The following is a 13,803-nucleotide window of genomic DNA, read 5'->3' on the forward strand; positions in this document are numbered from 1 at the left end:
CCTGATGACCTTGACTAATTCTTAAAAGGATTGTTTTAAATATCGTTTTAATTAAATTTATTTTTAATGTGGGTGATGAGTGAGTCTATTACAGGCATTTTGCAGATAAATGTTGTGTTTATGTTTCATGCAACACTCATAAAAAAGTTTTTTTTATATCATAACAGGATCTCATATGCAATAAGGAGAAGGGTGCCAAATAATATTTGCAGTAATAATACTAAGCTGTTGCTATATTACAATGTTAAGAATTTGGCCGTGCGCCTGTGCACTGTCAGTGACCTGGCCAAAGAGGGCAAGAAAGAGTTGAAACTTGAAAATAAATTCAAAGCTATACGGCACAGGGGCCCCCCAAATGTGTTTGGCCCAGGATCCCAAATTGCTTAAGATGTCCTTGGCTGAGAGGCATTGGAAGCAGGGGTGTAAGCGGTGCATGGGAGCCCCCAGGCTTCCCTACACTTGAAGGGGCCTGGGGCCACCTCGGCGCCACACTGAAGAGATTGCTGAAGCACAGGCCTGAGCAAGGAACATTAGTTCTATTAAGCTGCAGCCTTTCTTTGGGCAGGGAGCAGAGTTCTGAAGATCTTGCACACAAAAAAGAAACAGTTGCAATGTATAGCTTTTGTTTCTTGCTTGTGTACAGAGGCCTGGAAGGAAAGACACCCCAGGATTTATCTGTGAATCAGAGTGCTGGAGTGCATAAAGAAACAGTCTACAGAGCAGCAACAAGGAGAAAGTCAAAAGGAAGTTCAAGGGAAGAAGAAATGCAGTGAGGGAGAGACAGATGATAGAACTCTGTGTGTGAATGTGTGTGCACACAAAGGTGCTTAACGCCCCCTCACCCCCATGGTGCAGGAGACCCCGGCACCCCTCAGCCATGCACCTTGCTTGTCCTGATATTCAGCAGACAGCAACTTGTTCTGTTCTTTGTGCAGAAAAAGTGCAATAGGTTGGCCCTGCTCTGAAGAAATGTATGTAACACTTTATTGTTACATTTTAGGAAGCCACTGATTCTACAGGAAGCCAGGCAGGGTTTTTTTATTACAGGAGAGGGTGAAGGGCTCATGCAGAAGGCCTGGATGGATGACTAAAGCAGGATTCAGTGATTGTCTGTGGACCCTCCCACATCCAGCCTGCAGCCTCTGTAAGAATCCATTATCAGAGTCAGACCACAGAGTTGGCAAGCAGCAAAGAGCAACAGGGTATCGTGGGTCCTGCATCAGCCTTCTACCCGGCCATGTTGACATCCTTCAGCTGCTGAAGGGCTGGGATTCCTGGGGATTAAAGAAGTAGTGAGGCTAGCGCTGGACTAACTGGGGTCACCCAAACAGGTGAGTCCACCAGCAGCCCTCTTCTTTCTACCTTGATGTAATAAAGGGAGGCATGGAGTAACTGGCAGGCCCTTGGGGTATTGGGCCAATACCATTTAAACACTCATTATGCCTCATCACCTGGTCACACCAGCCTTATCAAAACCCCAGAAGCCTTCACTGGGCCCCTGCAAGTACTGAACAAAGGCAACTGTTTTAACAATGCCTGACAGTGGATGGAATCTGGGTATGAGTGACCGCTTGCATTGCTTGGTCTGGCTTTTCAGAGGTAGGTTCTGCTGCCCCCCCTCATAAAAGTGAGATCTGACCACGTAAATGCACTTGCTGTAGGATGTACAACCTCAAGCAGAATTACATTTACTGCAGATGTGGATTGCACATGTTGCTCTGGGATGGAGACGAGAGCAAAGCAAGGTTCAGATCCGGTGACTCTGGCAGTGGCACTGTCGGCTCAGACTATCAGTGCCTAGGTACTGTAGCAGGGTGGCCCTATGGCTCAGAGCCCGGGCCTGCAGCTCTATCCCAATGATCATCTGAATAGTGGACATTACTCCTTTTACATGTATGTCTTTCCTCCATAAACATTGAAAGCTGGGTGGGAAAGATGGGACAGCTTTTCTGTTTTTCAGACTGCACTAAAATGAGTGCACTGCATTTCCTTAAAATGTATGTTTTTCGTGTGTGAAAGCACTGAAAACTTCTGTAAAAGCTCCCAGAGCTCTGCTACTCAAAATAAAGCAAACAGTCACGCTTCATTCAATGTACTTATTTCTTGTGTCTTCCCATCACCCTTCAAATCTCTATCCCAAACACAACATCACTCTTTTTCCCTGTTGGTTGCTTCACTTTTTATTCTGTGGGTTACTTGATCTCTGTTATCTCCTAACGTGTAGTTTTCATCCTGCTTTCTTTCTTCCACTCTCTCTAGCTGCTACTATGATGTACTGTTCTTCTGTACCTCTTCCTCATTCTACCATATAGTCCCCTTCATGCACTGCGAATGGCTGCCTCATTTCAAGTAATCTTACTCTCTGAGACAGCATCTGCTCAGAGGTGGTCACTCTTGACCCTCAATATTTCCATGCTCTTTCTAGCTCTTTTGTTTCTTTCTCTGTTTTTCCCTTTCTTGTTTTCTTCTCTTTCCCATAAATGTCCCTCCTTTTTACCCTTACCTCTCTGACCTATTTCTCTCACTCATTCCTTTATCTCTTTGCCAACTGTCCTGACTTTCTAAGCAGTCTTTCTCTCTCCTTATGCCTAACTCTTTCACTTACTCTCTCTCGTACACATTATTTAAGAGTGCTCCTTCATTACTCACTAACTGTCTATACCCACTTTTTGTAATGACTGTCCTTCTCGATCTCCTTTTTGCTCTCTTTCCTTGACTGTATCATCTTGCATCTTCTGTCAGTCTCCCTTTCCTCTTATACATACATTATTTTCTTGCTGCTTCTTTCCTCCTGTATTGTTTCTCTCCAATGATGGTCAGTCTCTCCTGGCAGTCTCCACCTCCTACAGCAGCCTCCTCTTTATGAAAGTGTTTGGTCTAACTATGATTCTAATTCCTGCTCTGCAATACATCTTTCATTATGTTACCTTGATTGTTAATTTTTGTTTCCCCCCTCCACTCTATTCCCTTGTATTAGTTCCTTGGCTCATCTGATCGGTGTTTGGAGCGTTGCAGAATAAATGAGTTTGCCAGTTAACTGTCACTGTGCTTAATGGCAGGGGCATAAGAATAGCCCCCGCAGCCCCTACAGCGCATGAGGCCCTGAGCTCCAGGGGCCCCCTCTGGAACTGTGGACATGTAGTGGGCCCCTGCTCTGAGAAAGGTACAGACTGTCAGTACCAGGGGTTTCCTGGGGCCGGTTTTGTTACTGTGGGGGGGGGGGGCGATTTTCTTATAGGGTTTCTATATTACATCAAGCCACCTGACCCATCCAAGGTATTCGGCGCGTCCTAAATGCCAGCTTTAGAAGTAGCAGCACTGGGGTTAAACTAAACGCAGTTTTTCCTCTTTTATTTCCAAGTCAGTCATCACGGAAATAAAAGAAAGACAACGTCGCTCTGCGCTCATTCACAAGACAGCAGATGGCACACCCTGTAGCGGAGCGGAGTGCCAGTCTGATCCTGAAAAAGGTAATTGCGCTTGTTGAATTTACAGCATGAAAGTTGTTTAGTAGACTGCCTCAGTTGAAGTTCTTGAGTCAGGCTTAGTGAATGGGCATGCACTGCAAGGGAGGAGTGAGCCCCAGGAGAGCCGGGCCCTGTGTCATCATAACAGCAAATGGTCAGCAGTCCCAGTTACTTATATGGAGGAGTTTAGCGCGCATCCGCACCGAGTTAGACCTGTTAAGCATTACAAGCACATTTTTAAGGCCAGGAGAGAACTCAGATGCAGCCTAATCCCCTGCAGTTTCCTCCTTGAAATATAAACTAAACATGCTAATATGTACATCATGTTTGTCGGAGGCCAAACAAAGTCAGTCGGCATCTTATGTTGTCGCAGCAGTTGGCAAGCGCGCTTCTTCCGGAAAGACTTCATGCCTTTCAGGATAATAAAAGAGACTTGCTGCAAAGGGCGGCAGTTTGAAGAAAGTCGTCTTATTATGTTTTACTTTTTGAGGAACATTACTGTGTCATAGGCCATAACATTAAGCTGAATACAGATTCAGATGAAACCACTATTTAATGATTGCAACGTGCACTGTATGAGTTGGATGTATTTGCTATTTCAGCCATTGGTGTGTGCCTGTAGTGGTGAGAGCCTGTCTGCTACATCCTCTCACTGATGTGGCACTGGCTGAATCCTCTAACTGTATTTTCCAGTGGAGATGAACCTGGGGTAGACGCCTCTGCTTCTTCACTTCTGCCTCTCTTATGTACAGTATGAGACCATGAGCCTCCATCCGAAACCCAGGCGCACTATAACCAAGTGCCACCCCAGTGTTGACCACTCAGTGTTAAGGAGCCGACTCCTGTAAGCCAGTATACCTGTCCATGACAAGTCTCTGCGACACTGCTCTCCTGCCTGTCCACACCACACACCCTCTGCACCTTTGCTAATTGTTATCTACCTTCATCAGACTGCCCGGTAGTGCACACACTTCAAATAAAAAAATAAAAAAGGCAATTTAAACCAATCTTTATAATGCAGGAGACCATCTCCTCTCAACTTGAGAAAACTTAAGGTCATCATATCAGTACAGGATCAATTCTTTTTTTAACAACTGTGTAAATTGTTTTGATTAAATAAAAATAAAATAAAAACGTAGGCGCGTCTTTCAAGATAGATCCCCGTTCCCCTCTTTGACTCTGAAATGAACAAATAGACTTAGAGTACACAAAAAGAGTGTATATGCAGGCAGAAAAGCGCCTCCAGCACTTTCCACTAACTTTTTTGTAGGCTGCCACCTCCACTAATTACTTTTTTATCGACTTGGGCTGCACTCCCCTGGTGCAGACTGTTTTTTCAAATGTCCATGCATTTTCTTTTTAGCCTGGGTTTTCAGTGCGTCTGTCCTTGGTGGTCATTTGGCATGGTAGACGATTTTCTTTTAGAACTGTCTGCTCTAAAATCTACACTTGTTAAAATTCAGCAGCCACTTGAAATACAGAGCTTCTCTTGCTACTTTTTCTTTCTGTGCCTCCTCGGAAAGAAATGCAAACATTGAGTCTCTCAGGGGTGTCAAACATAGGTGTAGGAGAACCAGTTCCATGCAATATATTCAGCGATCCATGCGCTATGTAAAAAAATGCAACTTAGAGTCATTTTATGTTGATAATGTGGACATAATAGTAAGTAGCATATCAGTAAAATGAATTTTATTGACATCATATTTGATTAAAAAAAATAAAAAAAGTGACAATTTTTCAGAAAAGCTGTTTTCTCAAAATCCTGACTTTAATGCCCTGGGTTGCATGGGTAAGGCTGACTTATGTGTTAGTTAGGTTGGCGGGCCTTTGGGAGGCCTGATTTCTTGGATGATCCCATAAGGGGTAGGACTCAATATTTAAGCGCATGCCTCAGATTAGCCCTGTTTGAGGTTGCACCATTGTTGTTTTAACACAAGACAGACTGTAGTAGATTGTTTGATGAAAGTGCAACTCTAAAGATGATTTTGAAAACATTAAAAATCTGTGATCCTCCGGTTTTAAATGAAAAGTTATATTAAACGTAATACTATGTGAGCAACATTGTAAGAATCGGACCACCTTATAAGAGCTGCTATGTCATGAATGTTGGCTTCTAGTATAATGAAATTGCATGATATGTTATGTTGTTAAATAGTACGGTGTGCCACGTTTTTCTATGTGTTACGTTGTTATGCTTTAAATTGTGTTATGTTACTTGGCTGTGATATGGCGTACCGTTGCTGATTTAAAGAGGGTTTCAGGCAGATAGAGGTCTACTTAAGTGCACTAAGATACACGAGGGAAGGGGGTGGGAACAAGAAGGTTTATACAGCCAGCTCCCTTGCGTGGGTGAAGGGCACCATCCGGCAGTTTTCCAGCTGCATCGCCTCAGTATTTGTGGGCAGTACCAGCTCCTCTGAGGCATATTTCCACCTGAGCAGGAAGTGAATTCAGAACCTCTTTGCACTCTTCCTCTTTGGGGGTTCTGTATTTCTCTTCTCAGGGAGAGGTGTTGGGAAAGCGTTGATTCTATTGGGATGTTTACAGTGTCTGGCAGCCCCCAGTTGTGCAGGCTGCTTTCCAAATGAGGCTTGATGGGCGATAGGCTCAGCCTGGCCTGTTTCCTCTCTCCTGAAATCCTGCTTCCAGTCGGGTGATGGGCCTTGACCAGCCCCGGCACAGCAGCTAGATCAGACCCTTGTGCAGATGATTGCTCTGGCTCAGCTCTTCATGGTGGGATACTCAAGACCAAAATGAGCCAGAATTCCATGTGGCTTCTGTCTGCCACCCACAGTCTGCCCTCAGGTGCAAAACATTACAGACAAAGGAGTGACCTTGATGGAAAACGTGCCAAAAAAAAGTCATACATATATAGTGGTGCTTCTCTGGTCAATTTCCTATGTTCTCTGTAAGAATGTGGGTATGACTGGGTATCTCAATGCACTGTAAGGTCATCATTTGCTATGTTTTAAAAGTTAATACATTTGAATATACAATGAAAAATATGTTATATAATGACCCACTTTTGCCGTTTAAAAAAAACATTATTGGGGGGAGAACCACCCTCCTAATTTCCAAACCCACTTGCAAAAGGCAGACTGGCTTGCTACGTACCATAGAGAGACTGGTCTGACAAAATATTCCAATGCTGCTTTGGGTTGGGGGCCCTGACCTGAGAGCTCCTGACTGGGTCCAGAAAATTGGGGTTCCCGTCCATGTACTTTGCAAGGGGGTCCCCTCAAGTTTTGTTATGCCACTAACCTGGTTCCCCCATTGAAGTGAGAGAACCTTATTGAAGTTTCCCCCTAAAGGTCTGTCTGGGGGCACAAAATGTGAGTGTGAAGTCCTAAGTGTGTGAGTTGAGCCAGTACCTTTGAAGTGCAAGTGTAAGAAGTAACGTCTGCTCCTCATCCTGCCTGTGAAGGCCTATCCTGTCAACACCCACACCCTCTACTATGATGCTGTCTGGAAGGAATACCCAGATGCCAACTATGCCAAATCATGTGATACAGGCAACAGGCTGTAGGTACCAAATGGCTATGACAAGAAAATACCAACTTTCTAAAAGTGTCTAATGTAACAGCTAATCAGCACAACCATGGAAAAACAGAAAATAAGGTACACACAACACATTCTTATAAAACAAATGTAAGACATAAACAATACAAAATCCAATTTACAATTGGTGCTCACAAGGTTACAAACAACAAACATATAAGAGTACAAATTACAGTGTAAACAGAAAAAGACACACAATGGCAAATGGAACAAGATACAGATGTGAGTCCATATTATAACCAGATCAGAATGTAATATGTGCTCCCTCCTATTATGCGAAAGGAGGGCGTTGACAGCGTTTTAAGTTGTTAGATCATCATCAGGACATAAAGCATTATTGGGAGCATCCATCAAACCTAATCTGAAAATAAAAACAATTAGAATTGTGGGACTACCAAAGCAGGATATTCACAGAACTCAATGAAGGGCCAGACCAATTACAATTGTTCATGGCACAGAACACAATCAGTGTGTCATGCATACCACATTAGATGTGCAAAGATAAGAACCATCACCAACTAGATACAATTGTGCAAGTGAAATATAAAGTGTTAGCATATATCGCCAGTGAATGAAATAAATAAATCCATATGCACAAAAGTGTCAGAGTTAAGGTCCAAGATAGTGTGTGCTAGACCAGGGAAATATATTATAAACCCAGAGGGCTTAGAGGTATAATGATCTTTTGCTAACCTTCTTGTGAAGTATATTCTTAATAAGTGACAGGTAAGGAGAAGTTGCCCTCCAGGCAAAAAATGTGTACCCATATATCTTGCACAATCTTGATAACAGAAATACATTAAATAAAGCCAAACAAGTTAAAACCAATAGCAATCTATATTTATTTATCCAAAACTCACCATGGAACCATAATACCTCTACCATGTGTATATAAATTCACACTGGTGTATGGTGGTCCTGGGCACGATTTTATGGACCACCTCCAAAATGCTATTCAATACGCAAGAAAAACTAAATAAAGGGAGAAAAAGGGCTCATTCAATTATAAATGAAGGCAGAAGACTCCAGCTAAAGGTGCGCAATACTTTCAACCTCATCGACATAGACTCTTACCTGTGGAGCCGCGTCCGAAGCAGTGTCTGAAATAAAACTACTCTCCATAGAGATAAATGAAACACTGCATTTCCAGGATAGCAAGCAAGCCACACATCGATACACTTAACAAAAACTGCAAAAGTCACTGAATAATGTGGATGAAATTGAATGTGAATAAAATTCAAAGCACGACTTCTCAGAATTAGAGATAATTTTGGAGGTAAAGAATATATATTTTGGCACCTTTGCATGATGCGCATTCGCAGTGGCTATAACACTGCAGTTTTGTGTGAGAAGGTATGCCCAAAGTCTGTCAAAATGGAAGCCGCATCCGATGTATCAGAGCCTTCAAATCTCTATGAGATACCAGGAATGTCAATGGACATGTCCTGAGTACGACGGGCACAAGCAAACGAAATTAAGCCAGATCATACTAGCTGTGACCTGTCTATTTCAAGAGAGAAAGCACTTGTGCTATGAAATATACAGTGAACGTATTGCCATATGTTTATATAAACAAAGTCTTTACAAAGTGGAAGATAAATAAAAAAGTCAGTGTGTAAAGTTCGAGTCAGGGAATGCTTAACAAAGCCATGCAGTGCATGTAATTGTAATATATTAGGCTCATTGTCAAAGAGTGAAATTAAACGTTCCATAGTTGGAACACATATCCATAGTGTATATCAAACAATACAATCACATTAATCAATATTTCATAGCAGTAGTGTGTTCCCTCTTGAAAATATTTAAAATGTATTACCATGGTCCAGCACACACTATCTTGTGCCTTAACTCTACCATTTGTGTATATATGGTTTTATTTCTTTAAGTCATTGGAAATATCAATTGACACTTTACAATTCACTTGCACAATTCTGTCTAGTTTGTGATGGTTCTTATCGTTGCACAGCTATTGTGGTATGCATGACACACTGATTTTGTTCTGTGTTATACTCAATTTCAATTGGCCTGGTCCTTGGTTGAGTTATTTATCTGTGAATATCCTCACAATTCCAATTGTTTTTATTTTGAGGTTAAGTTTGATGGATGCTCCCAATAATACGTTATGTCCTGATGATGACCTAACAACTCTGTAAGGTCGAAACACCATCAATGCCCCCATTTGGTATACCAAGAGGAAGACTTTCATCTGTATCTTGTTCCCTTTGCCACTGTGTAATTTCTACTCTCATAAGTTTGTGGTGTGTAACCTTGTGAGCACCAATTGTATATTGGATTTCGTACTGTTTATGTCTTAAAAAAATTGTAATAACAACACAGTTTCCAATAGAATTTGTTGTGTGTACCTTATTTTCATTTTTTTTCATCGTTGCACTGAGTGGTTTGTTATAGTACCGTTAGTGTTTCAATTTATTAATTTTTTCATGAATTGATCTTCCTGAACCATTGTAGCTGTTACATTTTTCATTGACCCCGGGTTCTGGTTCAGCCCCTGTTTGTTGTAAGCAACTTTATGAAAGTGGCATTTTCAGAATTGTGACATAAAATCCGACTTTACCAATAAAGAGGGGTCTAAATTACAATTCTTCAGACTCCAAACAGGACTTTCCTACATGCTTCCAATCAAAGGTTATTACTTATTAAATGTAATAAGGCAAACCAATGTTATTCAATGGGAGATGTTGGCCTTGCAGTAGTGAACAACGAATTTAGGAATGCTCACTACCAAGACGTGTAAAACTTAAACCTACATGTCCCACTTTTTAAATACTCTGACCTCTACCCTATAAACTTTTTTGGTCCTACGCTCGGGAGACATATGTATTTAAAAAGGAAGGCTTACTCCTTGTGAACGGTTTATTTTGCCAGGTCGAAATGGCAGATTAAAACTGAACACCCAGGCTGCAATGACTTTCTTGAGACATGTTTTAAAGAGCTGTTTAAGTGGGTGACACAATAAGTGTTGTAGACCCACTAGTATCATTCAATGTGCAGGCCCTGGGTGCCTGTAGCACCCCTTTACTTGGGATTTATTAGTAACTTAAATGTGCCTATTGGGTGTAGGCCAATGTAACCATGTTTAAAGGAGAGTACACAAAATCTTTAGCACTGGTTAGCAGTGGTGAGGTGCACAGATTCCTATAAGCCAACAAAAACGGGCCCAGAAACAGGAGAGGTGAAGGCAAAGCAGTTTGGGGGTGACCTTGCAGAGAAGGGCAGGTCCAACAATAATGGTTTAATGAAATGCATTCAAAGACTGCCACTGTGGTTGCCGACTGGGAAAGTAATTTGTTAAGGTATTACCAGAATATTTTCTTACATGGCTACTGCAGAGATACGTGCATCCATGTCAGATGTATTTTGTTAAAGCACTACCAAAATACATTCAAAGATGTGCACAGCCAAGTCCATGCACTCACACCTAAAAGCAAACAAGCATTGGCAGAGCTAATCGGTTTCACTCTGGAGACCTTACCTCTTTGTTAATGCTTGCTACAATTGCTGGCCAAACACTAGACATGTGCGTGGAACAACGGTTCACAAGCGTACTTTAAACTCTATTGGGAGTCATAGGGTGTGGATCATAAACAGATAACTTGAGTAGCTGTGAAGTTATAACAGGTTAAAATGCAGCGAACATCCAAAAATGAAGCGTGTTTAACAGATTTATCAATTGGTGGAAAAAACAGCATCTTTTAGAGCCAACTTCCTGGTGGTGGAGCATACCCTGGATAACTGCCTGTTGCTAAACCATGAAGATAGCAATAAGAATTAGGCTTTGGTGCACTTACTGTATGCTTTAAAACGTATTATTTTAAAACTGTAAGCAGGAAATAAAATTAGGTCTGAACATTTACGTAAATCTAAATACGTTCGCTTGTGACATCATGGACAAGGACAATAAACAGCCAGGAAATTATGTATGGTTTTCTAATCTATTTAATTGATATCGTTTTTTTTGCGGTATATACAAACATTTTCCAAATACGTTTTGTTCTGTTCAGACTGCAAAAAATAATTGTGATAAAATATAAGGTAAGCCGTGCTCAGTGGGGCAAAGCTGAATAGTTGGTATTTGCTTTTGACAGTTTGTGTGCCTGATTTAAAAACACGGGATCTAGAATAGTGACATTTGCAGCGCGCTGCAATGTCAAAAGGATGCAGGATATGTGACAAGCCTTCAAGACACCGGGTCTAATGATTCTGTGGAGAGATCATTCTTTAAGCTGTCTGTCGTCGCCATTACTAGGATCGCAGACTCTCCAGGCAGCGGGCAGGAGAACACCCGGAGGTCCAATAAATTGATGGTGTGAAAAAGATCCAACCTGTGGTTAGATGTCACATTGACGTAGCTTCCAAATAACAACTCTGCACCCACCTGTTTTGGAGAATTATAAAGTGCTGGTGTCCCTACCCTCACAGAATTGAGAAACCACTTGCGCTTTAAATGAAAAATTGATATTCACAGTTTTGAAGGTCAGCTCTGTGCTTCAATCCATTCATGTGCACAGTGTTTTAAAATGGAAAATGCAATGGTAGAAATAGACAACGGGTTGGCACATCGTTTCTGTAACATTTCTCCTTTTTCATATTCCACGGAATGCCTGGTAAAAGTTCTGACTGTCAAAAGCATCTAAGAAGAAAGATGTTAAAAAAAGACAAAAACGTTTACACAGACAGGAAAAACCAGAAGTGCGCATTTCCTTGATAGAGGATGTTTGTTGATTTTTAATAATGTGTGAATTCAAAGCGAAGAGAAATTGAGAAAAAGAAGAGTTGCAATAATAACAGATGCAGAATGCATAGAGGTAGAATGTCTACGCATAATTAATGCATTCTAGTTAATACAGGAAAGGCAGTCAGAGCGCAGAGAAATGTATGTTTTGTTCTTAATGTATTCAATGGTGGCTGGTTCTGAGATCTCAAACAAAGAACTGAGGAGCACATTCCTGAGATGGCTGAATAACCGTCTTTTAGGATCCCTACTTAAGATTGTGGATCCCAGTCTTGAGCATCCCAAATCTCGTGATATCTTCTCTTGAGATTGTGTTTAGTTATATTTACCCAGCAGTCCTACCAAATTCAGTTGATTTATCGATTGTACCTTCCGTTCCTGATGGGTCTGCCCTTTTGACATTTCCTCCATCTTACGTTTCATAGAATAACCCCAAACTCACCCACGGCCGAACTAAGGGGTCGATTAGGATGGCGGACGGAAATGGGTACTGTCCGCCATGGTCGGGGAAATTTTACTCCCGGCTGCGCCGCGGAGATTCCGCGGTAGCGATTAGGATATTCATGTCACGAAACTCCGACCGCGGCGGACGGAACATAACAAACACCGTCCCCGGTGGACGGAACACATCTAACTACGTCCGCGGCGGACGGAGCCTAATGAACAGCCACCGCCGCGGACGGCAATGACCGCGGAAAAAGGCACATTTACCGCCATACCTGTGAATACTCCGTGTCCGCAATTAGGATAAATCCGCCTGCATCACGGAACGCACAGCCATCCACGTCCGCGGCGGAAAGAATGCAACGATAAACAGTGCATCACTGCGGAAGGCCAACACGTACAACATCCCTAACGTCAAACAAATGTCAGAAAGTGTACCGCAAGTACAAAGCAAACATACGAACATTGACAAAGCCCCCCCCCCGATACACCAACACCAAGCACAAGCACCATGACACGCCCCAAGGACCCAATAATGCACACTAGTCAACACGCCCACCTACCACCTGACTGCCAACAACCATTGAGACACGACTATAAAATGACACCCACACACTACCACAATCCTTTGCATCACAGCATTGCTGCTAGCAAGAGGCCCTAATCGATATACAGCTTACTCAAATAGAAGACACACAGCCACCACCCTACCACACCCACCACACAAACACCCACCACACCATTCCTACACATCACACACCACACACCTGCACCCCCCAACTCACTCAACCCACACACTGAGCACCACACACCATGGCACCCAAAAAAAAAACTAAATTCACGGAGACCGAGTTGAAGGTAATGGTAGATGAAATCATCTGTGTTGAGCCCCACATCTTCGGGGCCCAAGTCCAGCAGACGTCCATGGCGCAAAAGAACCACATGTGGGACAGGATCGTCAGTCGGGTGAATGCGTCAGGGACCGTGCCGAGGACGAAGCATGAAATTCAGAGGCGGTGGCATGACCTGAAGACCCGGGTGAAAAGCATCCGTGCCAAAAACTATGCAAGAGCCAATCATACTGGCGGCGGGACACCCCCGGAGCCCATACCCTACACCGATTGGGAGGAGAAGGTGCTGGTGATACTTCACCCAGAGAGCCTAGACGGACTTGATGAAGGAGAAGAGGCTGGTAAGTACAAACCAAGCACCACGATCAGTACGACATGGTCAGGCTCACACAACTGAGAAGACACATCTCCTACGCCCCAACCCATGCACGTCGGACACCTACTCACCAACATGTACATGGCTACCAACAAGCCCCCATGTTCACGGGGAGGGTGGTGGTGGTGGAGGGTGGGGTGTGTGAGAGGACCAAACTACAACTCCCAACAGGCCCCCATGTTCACGGGGAGGGTGGTGGTGGTGGAGGCTGGGGTGTGTGAGAGGACCAAACTACAACTCCCAACAGGCCCCCATGTTCACGGGGAGGGTGGTGGTGGTGGAGGGTAGGGTGTGTGGGGTGTGTGAGAGCTCACAACTACATCTCCCAACAGGCCCCCATGTTCACGGGGAGGG

The sequence above is a fragment of the Lissotriton helveticus genome, chromosome 10, assembly GCF_964261635.1.
Source record: "Lissotriton helveticus chromosome 10, aLisHel1.1, whole genome shotgun sequence".
Lineage (NCBI taxonomy): Eukaryota > Metazoa > Chordata > Amphibia > Caudata > Salamandridae > Lissotriton > Lissotriton helveticus.